The sequence below is a fragment of the Pseudophryne corroboree genome, chromosome 4 (assembly GCF_028390025.1).
Source record: "Pseudophryne corroboree isolate aPseCor3 chromosome 4, aPseCor3.hap2, whole genome shotgun sequence".
Lineage (NCBI taxonomy): Eukaryota > Metazoa > Chordata > Amphibia > Anura > Myobatrachidae > Pseudophryne > Pseudophryne corroboree.
This window is the reverse complement of record NC_086447.1, coordinates 388,825,744-388,847,262: the sequence shown is the minus strand read 5'-3', so window position 1 is coordinate 388,847,262 and position 21,519 is coordinate 388,825,744. Positions and strand designations below refer to the sequence as shown.

The 21,519-nt window shown below is 50.5% G+C and overlaps 1 protein-coding gene across 7 annotated transcripts in view; it reads left to right on the top strand.

Moving 5' to 3' along the window:
* The window catches only part of ELOVL5 (ELOVL fatty acid elongase 5), a 181,404-nt gene that overhangs the window by 26,630 nt on the left and 133,255 nt on the right, over window positions 1-21,519 (top strand). The gene's annotated exons all lie outside the window — the stretch shown is intronic.

Below are 21,519 nucleotides of genomic sequence, written 5' to 3'. Positions count from 1 at the left end.
GAGGGCCAATGAACGTATAGTGAAGAAGGTTAGCCTCACAGCTGCATTCAGAATGGATTGTAGTGGTGAGAGTCTCCTTTTTGCAAGACCAGTAAGAAGACTATTGTATTAATCAATGCAGGAGATAATGAAAGCATGGCTTAGAGTTTTTGCAGTAATATATGGTCGTATTTTGTATATGTTTTTTTAGATGTATGTTACATGATTTTGAGACAAATTGAATGTGGGGAACAAAGGACAGTTCAGAGTCAAGGATGACATTTATCAGGCTAGTAACTACTAATGGTTGGTGGAAATACAGTTAATTCTGTTTTGGAAATATTAAGTTTGAGGTGATGAGATGACATTCAAGATGAAACCGCAGAATGGCATTCAGTGACATGGGCCAATACAGATGGTGACACATCTGGGGAGGATAAGTAGAGTTGGATATCCTCTGCATACAGATGAAACTGAAATCCAAAAGAGCCGATTAGTTTACACATAAGAGATGTGGTATAGATTTCCAAGAAAACACTGTAGCATAGCATTTTGTATGCAAATACAGTCACAGTCACACATAGAATGCCTCATATCACTTTAAACAGCAGAAGCTGCTCGTGTGTCCTATGGCATCACTTTTTCTAAGACATTTTTGCGAGAAAAAATGCATTGTGTGTAACGCGACTTGTAGTGCATGGAGCAAAGATGTAAGAGGACACATCTGTATGAGGACGCAGCGGGGTACACTGTGATTCCACAGGGAATTACATTTGGGTGTAGTGTTGGATCTTGATCCGAGGCACCAACAGGCTAAAAGCTTTGACTCTTCCCAGGATGCATAGCGCCGCCTCCTCTATATCCCCGCCTCCAGGTGCTGGAGCTCAGTTTGTAAGTTGGTGCCTGCAGTGCAGAGCTTTTAAGAAGATAGAAGACTTCTCCGCAGCACAGGCACATAGAAGTGCTATATGTCATGCTGACATATTGTGCTGCGGGTCCCTCACCTCTCCCAGCGGCGCTGTATACTCCTGCGCCCTGGTTGCCGGGTACTTAAAAGCGGAGGGCTCCAGTCTCTTCAGGGCACACACACACTCGCCGCTGCTCTCCAGGATCGCGTGGCCGCATCATAGGGAGGAGGTAAGAAGGTCCCCCAGGTGGGACCTGCCGAAAATCGTGATCCGGCGCTGTCTTTAAGGAGACGTGCCGCGCACGCTGTCGTGGACACTGTGCCTGTACAGGGACCCCACTAGACCACCAGGGCAAGGGGCACAGGTCGGATTACATAAAAATCAATTTTAATAGTCCCCGCAGTACCCAGTGGTGAAGTCCAGCAAGGGGATAAGGCTCTGACCTGTAGCCCCTCCCCCAGACCCAGGTGCCATTTACTGCAAATGTTCCCGCCCTGGAGCTGCATCTCTCTGTCTCCCTCACTCCCTGTCAGCGTTTAGGCGTCATTACACACATGCTGAGCTGATTCTGGGACTGCTGGGCAATGTCTCCTCTATAAAGCCTCCTGCATCATCAGCGCTGTGCATTTACAGGACAATTAAGTATTCTACATGTCATTTAGACAGTGTTAGATAAGATCCCGTGCATTACTACAGGGATATTTAGTACAAGTACCCTGTGATATACATCCAGTCTTTACTGTGCATTGTTATATCTATATACCTACATAGCTTTACTTGGTAGTACAATTACTTAGTATTGCTAGTCCAGTGCAGTTTTATTGTTGTTTGTAATAATTTCTGCATTGTACATGTGACTGTGTGTGTGTGCCTGTAGCTGCTGTGTGATCTCTATTCCGTGTATCTCACACATATTGCTATCTCTATTTCTCTGACGTCCTAGTGGATGCTGGGACTCCGTAAGGACCATGGGGAATAGCGGCTCCGCAGGAGACAGGGCACAAGAATAAAAGCTTTAGGATCAGGTGGTGTGCACTGGCTCCTCCCCCTATGACCCTCCTCCAAGCCTCAGTTAGATTTTTGTGCCCGAACGAGAAGGGTGCAGGCTAGGTGGCTCTCCTGAGCTGCTTAGAATAAAAGTTTAATTTAGGTTTTTTTATTTTCAGTGAGTCCTGCTGGCAACAGGCTCACTGCATCGTGGGACTAAGGGGAGAAGAAGCGAACTCACCTGCGTGCAGAGTGGATTGGGCTTCTTAGGCTACTGGACATTAGCTCCAGAGGGGCGATCACAGGTACAGCCTGGATTGGTCACCGGAGCCGCGCTGCCGTCCTCCTTACAGAGCCAGAAGAGACGAAGAGGTCCGGTGAAATCGGCGGCAGAAGACAATCCTGTCTTCAGACTAAGGTAGCGCACAGCACCGCAGCTGTGCGCCATTGCTCTCAGCACACTTCACACTCCGGTCACTGAGGGTGCAGGGCGCTGGGGGGGGGAGCGCCCTGAGACGCAATATAAATGATAATACCTTAGGTGGCAAAAGAATACATCACATATAGCTCCTGGGCTATATGGATGTATTTTAACCCCTGCCATTTTTACACAAAAGAGCGGGAGATAAGGACGTCGTGAAGGGGCGGAGCCTATCTCCTCAGCACACAGGCGCCATTTTCCCTCACAGTTCCGCTGGAAGGACGGCTCCCTGACTCTCCCCTGCAGTCCTGCTTCAGAATCAGGGTAAAAAAGAGAAGGGGGGGCACTATTGGCAGCAAATGACAATATAAACAGCAGCTATAAGGGAATAACACTTATATAAGGTTATCCCTGTATATATAGCGCTGGGTGTGTGCTGGCAGACTCTCCCTCTGTCTCTCCAAAGGGCTCGTGGGGTCCTGTCCTCTATCAGAGCATTCCCGGTGTGTGTGCTGTGTGTCGGTACGTGTGTGTCGACATGTATGAGGAGGAAAATGATGTGGAGGCGGAGCAATTGCCTGCGTTAGTGATGTCACCCCCTAGGGAGTCGACACCTGACTGGATGATCGTATTTAAACAATTAAGTGATAATGTCAGCACTTTGCAAAAAACTGTTGACGACATGAGACAGCCGGCAAATCAATTAGTGCCTGTCCAGGCGTCTCAGACACCGTCAGGGGCCCTAAAACGCCCGTTACCTCAGTGGGTCGACACAGACCCAGACACAGATACGGAGTCTAGTGTCGACGGTGATGAGTCGAACGTAATGTCCAGTAGGGCCACACGTTACATGATCACGGCAATGAAGGAGGCATTGCACATTTCTGACACTACAAATACCACTAAGAAGGGTATTATGTGGGGGGTGAAAAAACTACCAATAGTTTTTCCTGAGTCAGATGAATTGAATGAGGTGTGTGATAAAGCGTGGGTTTCTCCCGACAAAAAACTGCTAATTTCTAATAAATTATTGGCACTATATCCTTTCTCATCAGAGGTTAGGACACGTTGGGAAACACCCCCTAGGGTAGATAAGGCGCTCACACGTTTATCTAAACAAGTAGCGTTACCGTCTCCTGATACGGCCACCCTCAAAGAACCAGCTGATAGAAGGCTGGAAAATATCCTAAAAAGTATATACACACATACTGGTGTTATACTGCGACCAGCAATCGCTTCAGCCTGGATGTGCAGTGCTGGAGTCGCGTGGTCGGATTCCCTGACTGAAAATATTGATACCCTGGATAGGGACAATATATTGTTAACTATAGAACATTTGAAGGATGCATTACTATATATGCGTGATGCACAGAGGGATATTTGCACCCTGGCATCAAGAGTAAGTGCTATGTCCATCTCTGCCAGAAGAACGTTATGGACGCCTCAGTGGTCAGGGGATGCGGATTCCAAACGACATATGGAAGTATTGCCGTATAAAGGGGAGGAGTTATTTGGGGCTGGTCTTTCGGACCTGGTGGCCACGGCAACGGCTGGAAAGTCCACCTTCTTACCCCAGGTCACTTCACATCAGCAGAAAAAGACACCGTCTTTTCAAACTCAGTCCTTTCGTTCCCATAAATACAAGCGAGCAAAAGGCCACTCTTTTTTGCCCCGGGGCAGAGGAAGGGGAAAAAGACTGCACCATGCAGCCGCTTCCCAGGAGCAGAAGCCTTCCCCTGCTTCTGCCAAGTCTTCAGCATGACGCTGGGGCTTTACAAGCAGACTCAGACTTGGTGGGGGCCCGTCTCAAGAATTTCAACGCGCAGTGGGCTCACTCGCAAGTGGATCCCTGGATTCTACAGGTAGTATCGCAGGGGTACAAACTGGAATTCGAGGCGTTTCCCCCTCGCCGGTTCCTGAAGTCTGCTCTGCCAAAGTCTCCCTCCGACAGGGAGGCAGTTCTGGAAGCCATTCACAAGCTGTATTCCCAGCAGGTGATAATCAAGGTACCCCTCCTACAACAGGGAAAGGGGTATTATTCCACGCTGTTTGTGGTACCGAAGCCGGACGGCTCGGTGAGACCAATTTTAAATCTGAAATCCTTGAACACTTACATAAAAAGGTTCAAATTCAAGATGGAGTCACTCAGAGCGGTGATAGCGAACCTGGAAGAAGGGGACTATATGGTGTCTCTGGACATCAAGGATGCTTATCTCCACGTCCCAATCTACCCTTCTCACCAAGGGTATCTCAGGTTTGTAGTACAAGACTGTCATTATCAGTTTCAGATGCTGCCGTTTGGGTTGTCCACGGCACCTCGGGTCTTTACCAAGGTAATGGCCGAAATGATGATTCTTCTTCGAAGAAAAGGCATCTTAATTATCCCTTACTTGGACGATCTCCTGATAAGGGCAAGGTCCAAGGAACAGTTAGAAGTCGGAGTAGCACTATCTCAGGTAGTGTTACGTCAGCACGGGTGGATCCTAAATATTCCAAAATCGCAGCTGATTCCAACGACACGTCTTCTGTTCCTAGGAATGATTCTGGACACAGTCCAGAAGAAGGTGTTTCTCCCGGAGGAGAAGGCCAAGGAGTTATCCGAGCTAGTCAGGAACCTCCTAAAACCAGGCCAGGTGTCAGTGCATCAGTGCACGAGGGTCCTGGGAAAAATGGTGGCTTCTTACGAAGCAATTCCATTCGGAAGATTCCATGCAAGAACGTTTCAGTGGGATCTACTGGACAAATGGTCCGGATCGCATCTTCAGATGCATCAGCGGATAACCCTGTCACCAAGGACAAGGGTGTCCCTCCTGTGGTGGTTGCAGAGTGCTCATCTTCTAGAGGGCCGCAGATTCGGCATTCAGGATTGGATCCTGGTGACCACGGATGCAAGCCTGAGAGGCTGGGGAGCAGTCACACAGGGAAGAAACTTCCAGGGCTTGTGGTCAAGCATGGAAACATCTCTTCATATAAACATTCTGGAACTACGGGCCATTTACAATGCCCTAAGTCAAGCGAAACCCCTGCTTCAGGGTCAGGCGGTATTGATCCAATCGGACAACATCACGTCAGTCGCCCACGTAAACAGACAGGGCGGCACGAGAAGCAGGAGGGCAATGGCAGAAGCTGCAAGGATTCTTCGCTGGGCGGAAAATCATGTGATAGCACTGTCAGCAGTGTTCATTCCGGGAGTGGACAACTGGGAAGCAGACTTCCTCAGCAGACACGACCTTCACCCGGGGGAGTGGGGACTTCATCCAGAAGTCTTCCACATGATCGTGAACCGTTGGGAAAAACCAAAGGTGGACATGATGGCGTCCCGTCTAAACAAAAAACTAGACAGATATTGCGCCAGGTCAAGGGACCCTCAGGCAATAGCGGTGGACGCTCTGGTAACACCGTGGGTGTACCAGTCAGTGTATGTGTTCCCTCCTCTGCCTCTCATACCAAAAGTACTGAGAATCATAAGAAGGAGAGGAGTAAGAACTATACTCGTGGTTCCGGATTGGCCGAGAAGGACTTGGTATCCGGAACTTCAGGAGATGCTCACGGACGAACCATGGCCTCTACCTCTAAGAAAGGACCTGCTCCAGCAGGGGCCTTGTCTGTTCCAAGACTTAGCGCGGCTGCGTTTGACGGCATGGCGGTTGAACGCCGGATCCTGAAGGAAAAAGGCATTCCAGATGAAGTCATCCCTACCCTGGTCAAGGCCAGGAAGGATGTAACCGCAAAACATTATCACCACATTTGGCGAAAATATGTTGCGTGGTGTGAGGCCAGGAAGGCCCCTACAGAGGAATTTCAACTGGGTCGTTTCCTCCATTTCCTGCAAACAGGACTCTCTATGGGCCTAAAATTAGGGTCCATTAAGGTTCAAATTTCGGCCCTGTCGATTTTCTTCCAAAAAGAACTGGCTTCAGTACCTGAAGTTCAGACATTTGTAAAAGGGATACTGCATATACAGCCTCCTTTTGTGCCCCCAGTGGCACCTTGGGATCTCAATGTTGTGTTGAGTTTCCTAAAGTCACATTGGTTTGAACCACTCACCACTGTGGACTTAAAATATCTCACATGGAAGGTGACGATGCTGTTAGCCCTGGCTTCAGCCAGGCGTGTGTCAGAATTGGCGGCTTTATCATATAAAAGCCCTTACTTAATATTTCATTCTGACAGGGCAGAATTGAGGACTCGTCCTCAATTTCTACCTAAGGTGGTTTCTGCATTTCACATGAACCAACCTATTGTGGTACCTGCGGCTACTAAGGACTTGGAGGACTCCAAGTTGCTTGACGTGGTCAGGGCCCTGAAAATATGTTTCCAGGACGGCTGGAGTCAGAAAATCTGACTCGCTGTTTATCCTGTATGCACCCAACAAATTGGGTGCTCCTGCTTCTAAGCAGACGATTGCTCGTTTGATTTGTAGTACAATTCAGCTTGCACATTCAGTGGCAGGCCTGCCACAGCCAAAATCGGTAAAAGCCCATTCCACAAGGAAAGTGGGTTCATCTTGGGCGGCTGCCCGAGGGGTCTCGGCTTTACAACTTTGCCGAGCAGCTACTTGGTCAGGGGCAAACACGTTTGCTAAATTCTACAAATTTGATACCCTGGCTGAGGAGGACCTGGAGTTCTCTCATTCGGTGCTGCAGAGTCATCCGCACTCTCCCGCCCGTTTGGGAGCTTTGGTATAATCCTCATGGTCCTTACGGAGTCCCAGCATCCACTAGGACGTCAGAGAAAATAAGATTTTACTTACCGATAAATCTATTTCTCGTAGTCCGTAGTGGATGCTGGGCGCCCATCCCAAGTGCGGATTGTCTGCAATACTTGTATATAGTTATTGTTACAAAAATTCGGGTTGTTTATTGTTGGGAGCCATCTCTTCAGAGGCTCTTTTTCGTTCTATCATACTGTTCACTGGGTTCAGATCACGAGTTGTACGGTGTGATTGGTGTGGCTGGTATGAGTCTTACCCGGGATTCAATATCCTTCCTTATTATGTACGCTCGTCCGGGCACAGTATTCTAACTGAGGCTTGGAGGAGGGTCATAGGGGGAGGAGCCAGTGCACACCACCTGATCCTAAAGCTTTTATTCTTGTGCCCTGTCTCCTGCGGAGCCGCTATTCCCCATGGTCCTTGCGGAGTCCCAGCATCCACTACGGACTACGAGAAATAGATTTATCGGTAAGTAAAATCTTATTTTTCTGTACCCTGAGGGGAGCTAAGTGCGTCAGGGTTCTCATATAATATAGTGTTTTACAGGATCTACTACTTGGGTATTTTTCTCTGTGTATTTCAGTCACCACATCCCACTTAAATCCTCTGTTTGTGCTCTGCTTGCAGAGCACAAACTATACAAGTTTTTTTTTTGTAAGGTCATTTGTCTGCATATATTGTACTAATACGCCCTAAGGTTACGCTTTCATATAATGTAGGCTAAACAGGGCGATAGATTCATGGCTGATCCTGCACCACGCTGTGCTGATGCCATGGATTACTCGGAGGAAAACATAGCAGCTGAGGGTTCAGGTACTGGGGGTTCTATACCCCCCAGTCAGTCTGCAGCAGCGGGGGCACATCAAGACCCACCTTGGGCTGCTTTCTCTAATTTACTGACTACGCTAGTAACTAGACTTGTGCCCCCTATGGGACCTCCTGTGCCATTACAGCCACATATTGTCCCTGCAGTTAATCCGCCATGGGCAGATACTCTGTCCTCTCAGTTACAGCAATTAAATCAGTCTTTGGCTAAGCAAAATCATAACCGTCGCCCGCCTAGGAACAAGGGGTGATCTAAGCAGGCCATTACTTCCTCACAATCCACACATGTTTCGGATACTTCATCCGATGAAGATGGCGCATATACTGATCCTTCAGACACTGATGCAGATGCATCCGATGGGGAATCTCTGACACAAGTGGATGTTCCTGACCTGTTGGAGGCTATCAGGCTGATTCTTCAAATTGATGATGACGAAGAACCTCCAGCTTCCTTTAAGAAACCAGATAAATTCAAGCGTCCGAATGTTACTAAATTAGTTTTACCCCATTCTCACCACTTGGTTGACATACGTCAGGAATCCTGGGAGTATCCAGGAAAGAAATTCTCACTGTCTAAGAAGATGCTAGCTTGTTATCCCCTCGCTGCAGAGTTAAGTAAGAAATTGGGAAACACCGTTACCAGTGGACTCGCAAGTCGCGCGTCTGGTGGTGTCCTCTGCTCTGCCTGTCACTACCGTCACCTCTCTGAAGGAACCGATGGATAAGCATGTGGAAGGTTGCCTGAAGCCCATTTACACTCTTGCGGGAGCTGTGCATAGGCCCACTATTGCGGCTTCTTGGGCGGCAAAAGCTATTGAAGCCTGGGTTCAGGAAGTTGAAGCGGACCTACCGTCTGATTTCCCTGATAATGCTAGACAATGTCTTTCATATATTATTACAGCCTCTCATTATATTCAGGAGGCGGCATCTGGTGCAGGTGTTCTGGCGGCCAAAGCGTCTACTACGTCCATTCTGGCACGCCGGATTCTCTGATTGGGGTCCTGGTCTGTAGATCTGGACTCTAAAAAGACCTTGGAGGTGATCCCTTTTAAGGGAAACACACTTTTTGGGGAAGATCTCAACAAGATTGTTGCTGACATAGCATCTGCTAAGACTGCATGACTGCCTACTCTTTCGGCTCCGAAGGCTAAGAGTACTTCCTTTCGATCTTTTCGACCTCCAGGTAAAGCAAAGGGTCAGGCGTACCCGAAACAGGCTTGCACTTCCAAATCCACTAAGCCCAAACCTAAACGTGCCTGGGCTGCCCATCAGCCTGCTGCATGACGGGGCGGGCCTCCCCTTGGGGGATCCCAGGGTGGAAGGCCGACTTCTGTGGTTTGCCCAGGTGTGGATACAGACCACTTCGGACGCCTGGGTAAGGGAAGTCGTCACTCGCGGACACGCCATTTCTTTCAAGAAGCGTCCCCCTCACCAGTTTGGTCAACAAACATCCCTTCGGATCAGGTAAAAGCAAAAACTCCATTTGGTGGTACAATCTCCTGGATACAGGAGTGATAGTACCGGTGCCTCTGGCTCAGAGAGGCAGGGGGTACTATTCAACGCTGTTCCTAGTTCAGAAACCGAATGGGTCCTTCCGGCCCATTCTCAACCTCAAGTCTTTGAACAGATATGTGAAAGTTTCCAAATTCCGTATGGGAACTCTTCGCTCTATTGTTCTGGCTTTGGAGCCCAAGGACTATATGGTATCCCTCAGTGCCGTAACTAGGCATTTTATCGCTGTGTGCAAGAAACGGCATTGGCACAAACACCCCCCCCTCCCCCCCCCCGTGCAAGATAGGGGCAGTGCGCGCCATAGGCGTGCAACAAATATATAGAGGCGTGGCTTCATGGGGAAGGGGCATGGCCACAAAATAATACAAATTCATACTACGGTGCACAGTAGTCTCCATTATTCAAATGACACTGCACACTAGCGCCACTACACCAGGTAGGGCCCCTTTTACACATAACAGTAGACAGTCCCCCTTTTTACAGATTACGGCAGCCAGCGTCCCCTTTTTTACACATTAAGGCAGACAGCGTCCCCCTTTTTACACATTACGGCAGACAGCGTCCCCCTTTTTACACATTACGGCAGACAGCATCCCCTTTTTACACATTACTGCAGACAGCGTTCCCCTTTTTACACATTACGGCAGCCAGTCCCCCTTTGTACACATTGCGGCAGACAGCGTCCCCCTTTTTACACATTACGGCAGCTAGCCCCCCTTTTTACACATTGCGGCAGACAGGATAGAGAAACAGAGAGAGAGACAGAGAGATATACTTACCATCTCTCCCTGCTGGCAGTCAGGCTCCTCGTGCTGGCAACTCCGGATGCAGGGAAGAAGGAGGAGGAGGGAGGGGGACTGGAGCCGCAGCAGCGCTATGTAATTGGTAGTAGCACCGCTGCAGCTGTCCCCTCTCCTTCCATATTGGCTGCCCGGCGCTGCTGTGAATGCTGGGATGGAGGAACCGCATCCCAGCATTCACAGCAGCGCTGGGCAGCCAATACGGAAGGAGAGGGGACAGCTGCAGCAGCGCTACTACCAATTACATAGCGCTGCTGCGGCACCAGTCCACCTTCCCTCCTCCTCCTTCTCTGCTGTCTCCGGCGCTGCTCTCTCCTCATCAGCGCGGCCGCGGCGCACACAGCAGAGGCGGCATGTAATGAGTCAATTTGACTCATTACATGCCGCTGGCCTTTGCGGCCTCAGGGCAAATGCGCTGTGTGCCAGGCACACCTGGAACACACGTAGTTACGGCCCTGGTATCCCTGGACATGCAGGATGCTTACCTGCATATATACCTATTGCCGTGTCGCATCAGCAATACCTGTGGTTTGCTATTGGCAACCTACATTTTCAATTCCAGGCCTTACCTTTTGGTCTGACCATGGCTCCACGAATTTTCACCAATGTCATGACGGCTCTCCTCCGCCGTCGGGGCATCAGGATCCTGCCGTATCTGGACGACTTGTTGATTCTGGTGAACTCACCAGAGGTTTTCCTTTGTCATCTGGAACTGACAGACCAATTCCTACAGGCCCATGTGTGGCTCATCAACTGGAAGAAATCCTCCCTGGTCCCTGCTCAGAGCATGGTGCACCTGGGGGCATTGTTGGACACCCACAACCAGCGGTTGTTCTTGTCTCCGGAGAGGGTCCTGAAACTTCAGAACAAAATTGTCACGAACCTCGGGCAGCGGCGACCGCGCTTGTCCCTGCGGGTGGCCTGGTCTGCCCGGCGCCTCTCTTCCCCTGTCAGTCTCCGGCTTCAGCGGCGGGTCGGCGCTGCTCTCCGGCGGCTTCCCGGAAGCAAGGGCGCCGCCATCACAAGCGAGGGCAAGGAGGCGGAGCAGGTCTGACGTCACCTGCCTGCTCCGCCAATCAGGCTAGGGCGGGGAATTTAAAATCAGATACCAGGCAGAGATCCGATGCCTGAGTATCTTCGTTTCTCCTGTGGAAGCTATGATCCAGAGCTCCCTCGTCCCTGCAAGCATCCTGTGCTTCCAAGCATCCTGTCCCTGCAAGCATCCTGTGCTTCCAAGCATCCTGCCCCTGCAAGCATCCTGTGCTTCCAAGCATCCTGTGCCTACAAGCAACCTGTGCTTCCAAGCATCCTGTGCCTCCAAGCACCTCCGTGCCTCCAAGCACCTCCGTGCCTCCAAGCACCTCCGTGCCGCCAAGCACCTCGTGCCTCCAAGCACCTCGTGCCTCCAAGCACCTCCGTGCCTCCAGTTACCTCCGTGTCTCCAAGCACCTCGTGCCTCCAAGCACCTCCGTGCCTCCAAGCACCTCCGTGCCTCCAAGCACCTCGTGCCTCCAAGCACCTCGTGCCTCCAAGCACCTCGTGCCTCCAAGCACCTCCGCGCCTCAAAGCACCTCCGTGCCTCCAGTTACCTCCGTGTCTCCAAGCACCTCGTGCCTCCAAGCACCTCCGTGCCTCCAAGCACCTCCGTGTCTCCAAGCACCTCGTGCCTCCAAGCACCTCGTCCCTCCAAACACCTCGGTGTCTCCAAACACCTCCGTGCCTCCAAGCACCTCCGTGCCTCCAAACACCTCCGTGCCTCCAAGGGTCTCCCAGCACTCCCTGTACTCCCAGTACCTCAGTGCCTCCAATACCACAGTGTCTCCAATATCTCAGTACCCCAGCCTTCATTATTTCTACAAGTCTTGTCTTACAGGAGACCTACAAGAATTCCTCTGGGCCTCCCGCCTGCCGTCTTAGTTCTGCATGAGGAAGACCTACATCCGGCCATCTCTACTACGACCCAGTGGCGGTTCCTCTTCCCGGTCATCGGAAGAAGCCCCGAGTCCACAACACTCCCAAACCAGGTCAGTGATAGTATACTCAGGCCTCATGGACTCGGGGGATCGGAACACGGACTCTAGTGCCATCCAGAACCTGGCTTCTCGAGTGCAAAGTCAGGAAGCAGCACAAGGTCAGGTGATGCAGTACCTCCAGCAGTTGTCCGGGCGTCTGGATCAGATTCAGGCGTCTCTGGCCTCAGTAATTCCGGCTCCTGTTCCAGCAGTCGCACCAGTTGCCGTTGCCAGCAATGTTCAACCATCGGCCGGTGTCACTCCACGCCTTCAGTTGCCTACTCCGTCCCGCTATAATGGGAATCCCAAAAATTGTCGTGGTTTCTTGAACCAGTGCGAGGTACATTTCGAGCTACTTGCACACAACTTTCCTACAGACCGGTCCAAGGTAGCATATATTATTTCTCTGTTGGAAGGTTCTGCTTTGGATTGGGTGTCTCCATTATGGGAACGATCTGATCCCATGGTTTCCAACTACACCAACTTCATCTCGTCCTTTCGAAGGATTTTCGACGAGCCCGGCAGAATGACCACTGCTTCTTCCGATTTGCTCCGTGTTCGGCAGGGCGCCCGTTCCGTGGGCCAGTACGTGGTTCATTTCCAGACCATTGCTTCCGAACTACGCTGGAATAATGATGCCCTGAGAGCTGCCTTCTGGAACGGTCTTTCCGACCGGCTGAAAGATGAGCTGGTTACTAGAGATCTGCCGGATCCATTAGAAGATTTGATTTCCCTTTGCGTCAAGGTGGATCTTCGGATGCAGGAGCGTGGAAGAGAACGTAACCGTTCGGATCGTTCCAGGTTCCGGAATCCTACTCCTAGGCCGGTGGCCTCACCTAGCTCAGATGAGCCCATGCAAATTAACCGCTCCCGACTGTCTCCGGAAGAACGACAGCGTCGTCGTGAGGGTAAACTCTGCCTTTACTGTGGAGCCGCAGATCATTTTCTTAAATCTTGTAAAGTCCGTCCGGGAAACGGGCAGACCTAGCTTGTTCCGGAGGAGTCAAGCTGGGAGTTACGACAAAAGCTTCTCCAACTTCGGACTGCTTGCTTCCAGTAACTCTAGTCTCCAATTCAGTCTCCAGGTCTTGTGAAGCCCTATTGGATTCCGGAGCTGCAGGGAACTTCGTTTCTTCCTTCTGTGCCCAAAGTTTGGGTTTAAAGTTACGGCCTATCGAGCGGCCAATTTCACTGACGGCTATCAACGGGACTAGAATTTCCAAAGGTCTCATAATGTGGCGCACGGGGCCAGTTAAGCTGCGGGTCGGGGCCCTACATCAGGAAGATTTGGAACTCTTGGTAATCCCAGAAATGCCCCATGATCTGGTTCTTGGAATGCCTTGGCTGAAAAGTCATAACCCCCACATCGACTGGAAGTCGTCACAAATTCTGTCCTGGAGTTCCTTTTGTCACACTAATTGTCTTACTCCTGTTTGTCCGCTCCGTGTTACCTCCAAAACGGATGAAGAGCACATTCCGGAGGCATATCAAGGGTACAAGGACGTATTTTCGGAACAAGCTGCTGACCTGTTACCACCTCACAGGCCTTGGGACTGCCCTATTGACCTTGTCCCAGGGAAGACGCCACCGCGTGGTCGCACATATCCTCTGTCTCTTCCCGAGACTCAAGCCATGTCGGAGTATATTAAGTCCAATATGCTCAAGGGATTCATTCGCCCCTCTTCCTCCCCTGCTGGTGCAGGCTTCTTTTTCGTGAAGAAAAAGGACGGGGGGTTGAGACCATGCATCGACTACCGCGGCCTAAACGACATTACTATTAAGAATAAATACCCCTTGCCACTAATCACAGAGTTATTTGATAGGGTTCGTGGTGCCCGCATTTTTTCAAAACTCGACTTGAGAGGAGCTTATAATCTTATACGCATCCGAGAGGGGGATGAATGGAAGACTGCCTTTAATACCCGAGATGGGCATTACGAATACTTGGTGATGCCGTTTGGTCTTAGTAATGCTCCCGCGGTTTTCCAGGGATTCGTCAACGAAATCTTTCGTGATATGCTGTATCAGAGCGTTGTGGTATATCTGGACGACATACTGATTTTTTCCAAGAATCTTGTCGAACACAGGACTCAAGTCAAAGAGGTGCTACACCGTTTACAAGAGAATCATCTCTACGCCAAGCTTTCCAAATGTACCTTTGAAGTAACATCTATTCCGTTCCTCGGTTATGTCATCTCGGGGACGGAGCTTCGCATGGATCCGGAAAAGTTGTCGGCCATTCGTGATTGGACTCAGCCTCTTTCCCTGAAAGCAATACAAAGGTTCCTGGGCTTTGCGAACTACTACAGGAAATTCATTAAAGGTTTCTCCACCATTGTTGCACCCATTACTGCCCTGACGAGAAAGGGTTCTAATCCTAGTTTGTGGCCTCCGGAAGCCATTGTAGCTTTTTCTCGCTTAAAGTTAGCTTTCACGACTGCTCCAGTTCTCCAACAACCAAATTTCGAGGAACCCTTCTTCTTAGAAGTGGATGCATCTTCAGTCGGGGTGGGGGCTGTCCTCTCCCAGCATTCCTCTGATAAGAAATTACATCCGTGTGGCTTCCACTCTCGTAAATTCTCTCCAGCCGAACGAAATTACTCTATTGGAGACCAGGAACTCTTGGCAATCAAATCTGCCTTGGAAGAATGGAGATATCTTCTAGAAGGGGCTAAACATGTGTTTACCATCTACACGGATCACAAGAATTTACTGTACATCAAATCCGCACAATGTTTGAATCCTCGCCAGGCGAGATGGGCACTTTTCTTTTCCCGATTCTCGTTCATTATCAAGTACCGTGCCGGGACTCTCAATATTAAAGCAGATGCGCTTTCCCGTTCACAGGTTCCCACAGACGAGGATGAACCTCAGGAGCGGGGTTTAATTCTGAATCCAGTTTCTGTCTCTGCTGCTTTAACTACTCCAGCTCCTCCTCCTGGAAGAATGTCCGTACCAGCTAGATTCCGCCCAGGAATACTACTGTGGGTCCATAACTCCAAGTTTTCCGGTCATCCCGGCGCTCAGAAGATGTACAAGTTTCTGCAAAGGTCTTACTGGTGGAACACCATGAGGAAGGATGTACAAGATTGCGTTAATTCGTGTCCCCAATGTACACAACATAAATCTCCTCGTCTGCCTCCTGCAGGGTTACTTCGTCCTCTGCCTATCCCTGTGAGACCCTGGACTCACATTTCCATGGACTTCATCACTGACTTGCCCTGTTCCAAGGGTTGCAACACCGTTTGGGTTATCGTTGACCGTTTTTCGAAGATGGCACACTTTGTGCCCTTGACTGGTCTTCCGACAGCACCGAAACTGGCTCTATTGTTTATCCGAGAACATTTTCGTTTGCATGGGTTGCCACAAGAGATTGTTTCTGACCGTGGAGTACAGTTCACCGCCAGGTTTTGGAAAGCCCTTTGTTCAACTCTACACATTAAACTTAAGTTTTCGTCGGCTTATCATCCCCAAACAAATGGACAAACGGAACGAGTCAATCAAGATCTAGAGACTTTTCTTCGGTTGTATCTCTCTCCTTCACAGGACAACTGGGTGGAGTTGTTGCCTTGGGCGGAGTTTGCCCATAACCATTTGTTTCATTCTTCCACTGGGGAATCACCATTTTTCGTCAACTACGGGTTCCATCCCCGTGTTCCGGAATTTCCAAGCCTTCCGATAATAGAGGTTCCTGCTGTAGCGTCCACTCTACGACACTTTGGACAAATTTGGAGAAAGGTTCATGCTAATCTTAAGCAGGTTTCTGTTCGGTACAAGTTCTTTGCAGATAAGAAACGGCAAGCCGCACCTCAATATAAAGTTGGGGACAGGGTATGGCTGTCCACACGGAATCTCCGGTTGAAGGTGCCCACCATGAAATTCGCTCCAAGGTTCATCGGTCCTTACCCTGTGCTACAAGTCTTAAATCCTGTGGTCTGTAAACTGGGTTTGCCTGCCCATCTTCGCATACCTAACGCCTTCCATGTTTCTCTACTCCGTCCCCTCATACTGAATCGATTCCACTCAGCACTCCCAAGGCCAACGTCCGTAGTGGCAGAAGCTGGAGCGGAGTTTGAAATCAAAGCTATTCTGGACTCTCGTTATCTTCATAAAAAATTACAGTACTTGGTGGACTGGAAGGGTTATGGACCTGAGGAGAGAAGTTGGATTGGGGCTACTGAAGTAACGGCTCCTCGTCTGATTCGGATCTTCCACTCCAGACATCCGACTAAGCCCGGGAAGTGTCCAGGGGCCACTCCTGGAGGAGGGGGTACTGTCACGAACCTCGGGCAGCGGCGACCGCGCTTGTCCCTGCGGGTGGCCTGGTCTGCCCGGCGCCTCTCTTCCCCTGTCAGTCTCCGGCTTCAGCGGCGGGTCGGCGCTGCTCTCCGGCGGCTTCCCGGAAGCAAGGGCGCCGCCATCACAAGCGAGGGCAAGGAGGCGGAGCAGGTCTGACGTCACCTGCCTGCTCCGCCAATCAGGCTAGGGCGGGGAATTTAAAATCAGATACCAGGCAGAGATCCGATGCCTGAGTATCTTCGTTTCTCCTGTGGAAGCTATGATCCAGAGCTCCCTCGTCCCTGCAAGCATCCTGTGCTTCCAAGCATCCTGTCCCTGCAAGCATCCTGTGCTTCCAAGCATCCTGCCCCTGCAAGCATCCTGTGCTTCCAAGCATCCTGTGCCTACAAGCAACCTGTGCTTCCAAGCATCCTGTGCCTCCAAGCACCTCCGTGCCTCCAAGCACCTCCGTGCCTCCAAGCACCTCCGTGCCGCCAAGCACCTCGTGCCTCCAAGCACCTCGTGCCTCCAAGCACCTCCGTGCCTCCAGTTACCTCCGTGTCTCCAAGCACCTCGTGCCTCCAAGCACCTCCGTGCCTCCAAGCACCTCCGTGCCTCCAAGCACCTCGTGCCTCCAAGCACCTCGTGCCTCCAAGCACCTCCGCGCCTCAAAGCACCTCCGTGCCTCCAGTTACCTCCGTGTCTCCAAGCACCTCGTGCCTCCAAGCACCTCCGTGCCTCCAAGCACCTCCGTGTCTCCAAGCACCTCGTGCCTCCAAGCACCTCGTCCCTCCAAACACCTCGGTGTCTCCAAACACCTCCGTGCCTCCAAGCACCTCCGTGCCTCCAAACACCTCCGTGCCTCCAAGGGTCTCCCAGCACTCCCTGTACTCCCAGTACCTCAGTGCCTCCAATACCACAGTGTCTCCAATATCTCAGTACCCCAGCCTTCATTATTTCTACAAGTCTTGTCTTACAGGAGACCTACAAGAATTCCTCTGGGCCTCCCGCCTGCCGTCTTAGTTCTGCATGAGGAAGACCTACATCCGGCCATCTCTACTACGACCCAGTGGCGGTTCCTCTTCCCGGTCATCGGAAGAAGCCCCGAGTCCACAACACTCCCAAACCAGGTCAGTGATAAAAATAAGATGCTTCCTATCCCGCCCATGTGTGTTGATACACTCGGCAATGCAAGTACTGGGCCTCATGGTGTCGGCTTTCGACATGATGGAGTACCCTCAATTTCACTCCCGCCCTCTCAAGAGGTTAATTCTTTCCAAATGGGATGGCCTGCCTCACCGGATCAGGACTCGCATGATCTCCTTAACTCCGGAGGTTCGCCTGTCATTGACCTGATGGCTACAGGACCAACAGTTGAGCAGGGGTCATCCCTTCTGGATCTCCAACCGGGTCCTTCTGATGACGAATGCCAGTCTGCGGGGGTTGGGGCGAATTGTTGGAGCAACACTCTCTTCAGGGTCGGTGGACCAGGGAGGAATCTCTCCTCCTGATAATCATTCTGGAATTGCGGGCAGTGTTCAATGCGTTGACACTAGCCCTGCCTCTGGTACAGAACAGACATGTTCCAGTACAGTCAGACAACGCCACCACGGTGGCGTATATAAATCATCAAGGCGGCACTCGAAGCTGCATGGCAATGATGGAAGTGTCAACAATCCTTCAATGGGCGGAACGCCATCTGCTAGCCATATTGGCAGTGTTCATTCTGGGAGTCCTCAACTGGGAAGCGGACTTCCTCCGTTGTCAGGACGTACACGCCGGAGAGTGGAGCCTTCATCCGGTAGTCTTTCAACTCCTAGTGGGGCCTACCAGATTTAGACCTGATGGCGTCTCGACACAATCACAAGGTTCCGGTCTTCGGAGCAAGGACAAGGGATCCTCAAGCAGCGTTCGTGGAAGCACTGGCAATTCCATGGAACTGTCGGCTGCCGTATGTGTTCCCTTTGGTGTCACTTCTGCCCAGGGTAATACGGAAGTTCAAGCAAGAAGGAGGAATACTACTTCTAATCGCTCCAACATGGCCCAGACGGCATTGGTTCTCAGACCTGCAGGGTCTCTCGATAGAACGTCCTCTTCTACTTCCGCAGTGCCCAGACCTCCTCGTTGAGGGCCCTTGTGTCTACCAGGATTTGTCCCGACTGGCTTTGACGGCGTGGCTCTTGAAGCTTCAGTACTGAGGGCCAAAGGGTTTTCTGAAGCGGTCATTCAGACTGTGTTGAAGGCCCGTAAACCGGCTTCTGCTCGGATTTATTGTAGGGTCTGGAATTCTTACTTCACATGGTGTGCTGCTAAGAATTATGAATCATTCAAGTTCAATACTGCCAATTTATTGGCTTTCCTAAAACAGTGCCTGGACTTAGTCCTTCGTCTGGCCTCGCTCAAGGTCCATATTTCTGCCTTGTCGATATGGGCCCTCATTCCGAGTTGTTCGCTCGTTAGTTTTTTTCGCATGCGCAACGTTCGCAGTGCGCCTGCGCCAAGTAAATTTGCAAAAAAGTTTGGTATTTTACTCACGGCTTAACGAAGAAATTTCATCGTTCTGGTGATCGTAGTGTGATTGACAGGAAGTGGGTGTTTCTGGACGGAAACTGGCCGTTTTATGGGTGTGTGCGAAAAAACGCTGGCGTTTCTGGGAAAAACGCGGGAGAGTCTGAAGAAACGGGGGAGTGTCTGGGCGAACGCTGGGTGTGTTTGTGACGTCAAACCAGGAACGAAACTGACTGAACTGATCGCAGTGGAGGAGTAAGTCTCGAGCTACTCAGAAACTGCAAAGAAATTTCTATTCGCAATTCTGCAAATCTTTCGTTCGCAATTCTGCTATGCTAAAATACACTCCCAGTAGGCGGCGGCTTAGCGTGTGCAAAGCTGCTAAAAGCAGCTAGCGAGCGAACAACTCGGAATGAGGGCCATGGTTTCAGAGGAAAATTGCGACTCTGCCTGATCATACATTCACTCAGGGTGTTTTACGGATTCAACCTCCCTATGTCCTTCCTGTGGCTCCTTGGGATTTGTCGGTTGTTCTGGACGCCTTACAAGAGTCTCCGTTTGAACCTCTTGAGTCTGTGGACCTTAAATGGCTTACTCTTAAGGTCCTTTTTTTGCTGGCTATTGCCTCTGCTAGACGGGTTTCAGACTTGGGTGCCTTTTCCTGTCTGTCACCTTTTCTGATTTTTTTTCACCGTGACCAGGCGGTTCTTAGAACTCTTCCTGGTTGTCTGCCTAAGATGGTGTCGTCTTTCCACCTTAACCAAGAGATTGTGGTTCTGGCATTTACCTCACCAGGTTTATCCTCCAAAGAGCGGTCTTTGGATGTGGTACGGGCTCTCTGTATTTATGTGAAGAGAACAGCTTCACTTAGGAGATCTGATTCTCTATTTGTTCATTTTGGTTTTCACAAACGTGGCTGGCCTGCTAGTAAGCAGACCATGGCCAGATGGATTAGAATGGTGATTGCACATGCTTATGTACAGGCTGGCCTTCCAGCTCCTGCTACCATCAAAGCCAATTCTACCTGGTCTGTTGGACCTTCTTGGGCGGCCCGCTGTGGTGCAACCCTTGAACAATTGTTCAAGGCGGCTATGTGGTCCTCTCTGAACACGTTTATTAGGTTCTATGCCTTCGATACTGCCGCCTCCCAGGATGACTCCTTTGGACTCCAGGTTCTTGTGCCCGCTACAGTGCGCCCCCTCCCATGAGGAACTACTTTAGGACATCCTCGATGTAATTCCCTGTGGAATCACAGTGTACCCCGCTGCAGAAAAGGAGATTTATGGTAAGAACTTACCTTTGTTAAATCTCTTTCTGCGAGGTACACTGGATTCCACAGGGCGCCCACCCTGACGCACTTAGCTTCTTTGGGTTTGTAAGGCATTAGCTGCTGGTACCTTCTCCTGTCGTGAGAATGTAGTGTATGTGGCTGCGAACTGTTGTCGTCTCTTTCACCTGCTACTGCATTGGACTGGTTAACAAAACTGAGCTCCAGTGCCTGGAGGCGGGGATATAGAGGAGGCGGCGCTATGCATCCTGGGAACAGTCAAAGCTTTTAGCCTGTTGGTGCCTCGGATCAAGATCCAACTCTACACCCCGATGTAATTCCCTGTGGAATCCAGTGTACCTCGCAGAAAGAGATTTAACAAAGGTAAGTTCTTACCATAAATCTCCTTTTTGCATGTAGCCCAAAAATGCTGCACAGCTTTATTTTTACTCTGCAATTTAGATGTGAGTGTTGAGTTGCCCCTCTGAGATGTAATCTCTCTGCACATTTTACATTTGCCCAGCCTGCATTACAACATGGTTTTACCAAGGTGCAAAGTTACTTGGTTATTTTTGCTTTGCTCCTAACTCAGAATGAGCCCCATGCCTAACTTGTCTAACTCCTGTATGATGTGGATTAGTCCAAATATTTCAGTGTCAACATGGTGGGCTGCACGAACCATGCAGTTTTGTTAAAACACCTTTCCACATATAAAGGATAATCGGTGATTAGGGGCCGCCTAAGGAATGCATGTAGCGCTGAAGGTTCATTCATCAATGGTGATTTATCCCTACCAGCTATGCTGCGCATGACCCGTACTGCACATATACAGTATGGATCCTGCTTCGTTCCTCGCTCGCAAAGCGGTTGCGGACATCAGGTGATTGACATTCCGGATCTGTTTGGGGGTGGGGAGATGCGGCGATGGGCTCTGTTTCACAAAACTCCAGTTTTTTGGGAGTGCCAAGGCCAGGGTCTCTGTCTTCCAACAGAGATTTCCTGGCCTCGGCAACGGAGCTGCGGTGGCTGTTCTGCATAACCTCCGGGTTACTCAGCCGTCCAGTGGTGTCGCAGAGTGATCCTGTGTTGTGTTCTCGGAAGCAGCGCTGGATTACACATACATGCAGGAGGCATCTACTTATACCAGACACCTCCTGCACATCACCATATGTAAGCATCGCTGCTACTTCCAAGACAGCTGCAGCCATGCTTAGTATAACCGTGCCTAGATCAGGCCCAGTGTGCAGACCTACCTGAGGAAATGTAATTTGCAGTTGTTCTATTTATGACCTGATACGTGTGTTGCCC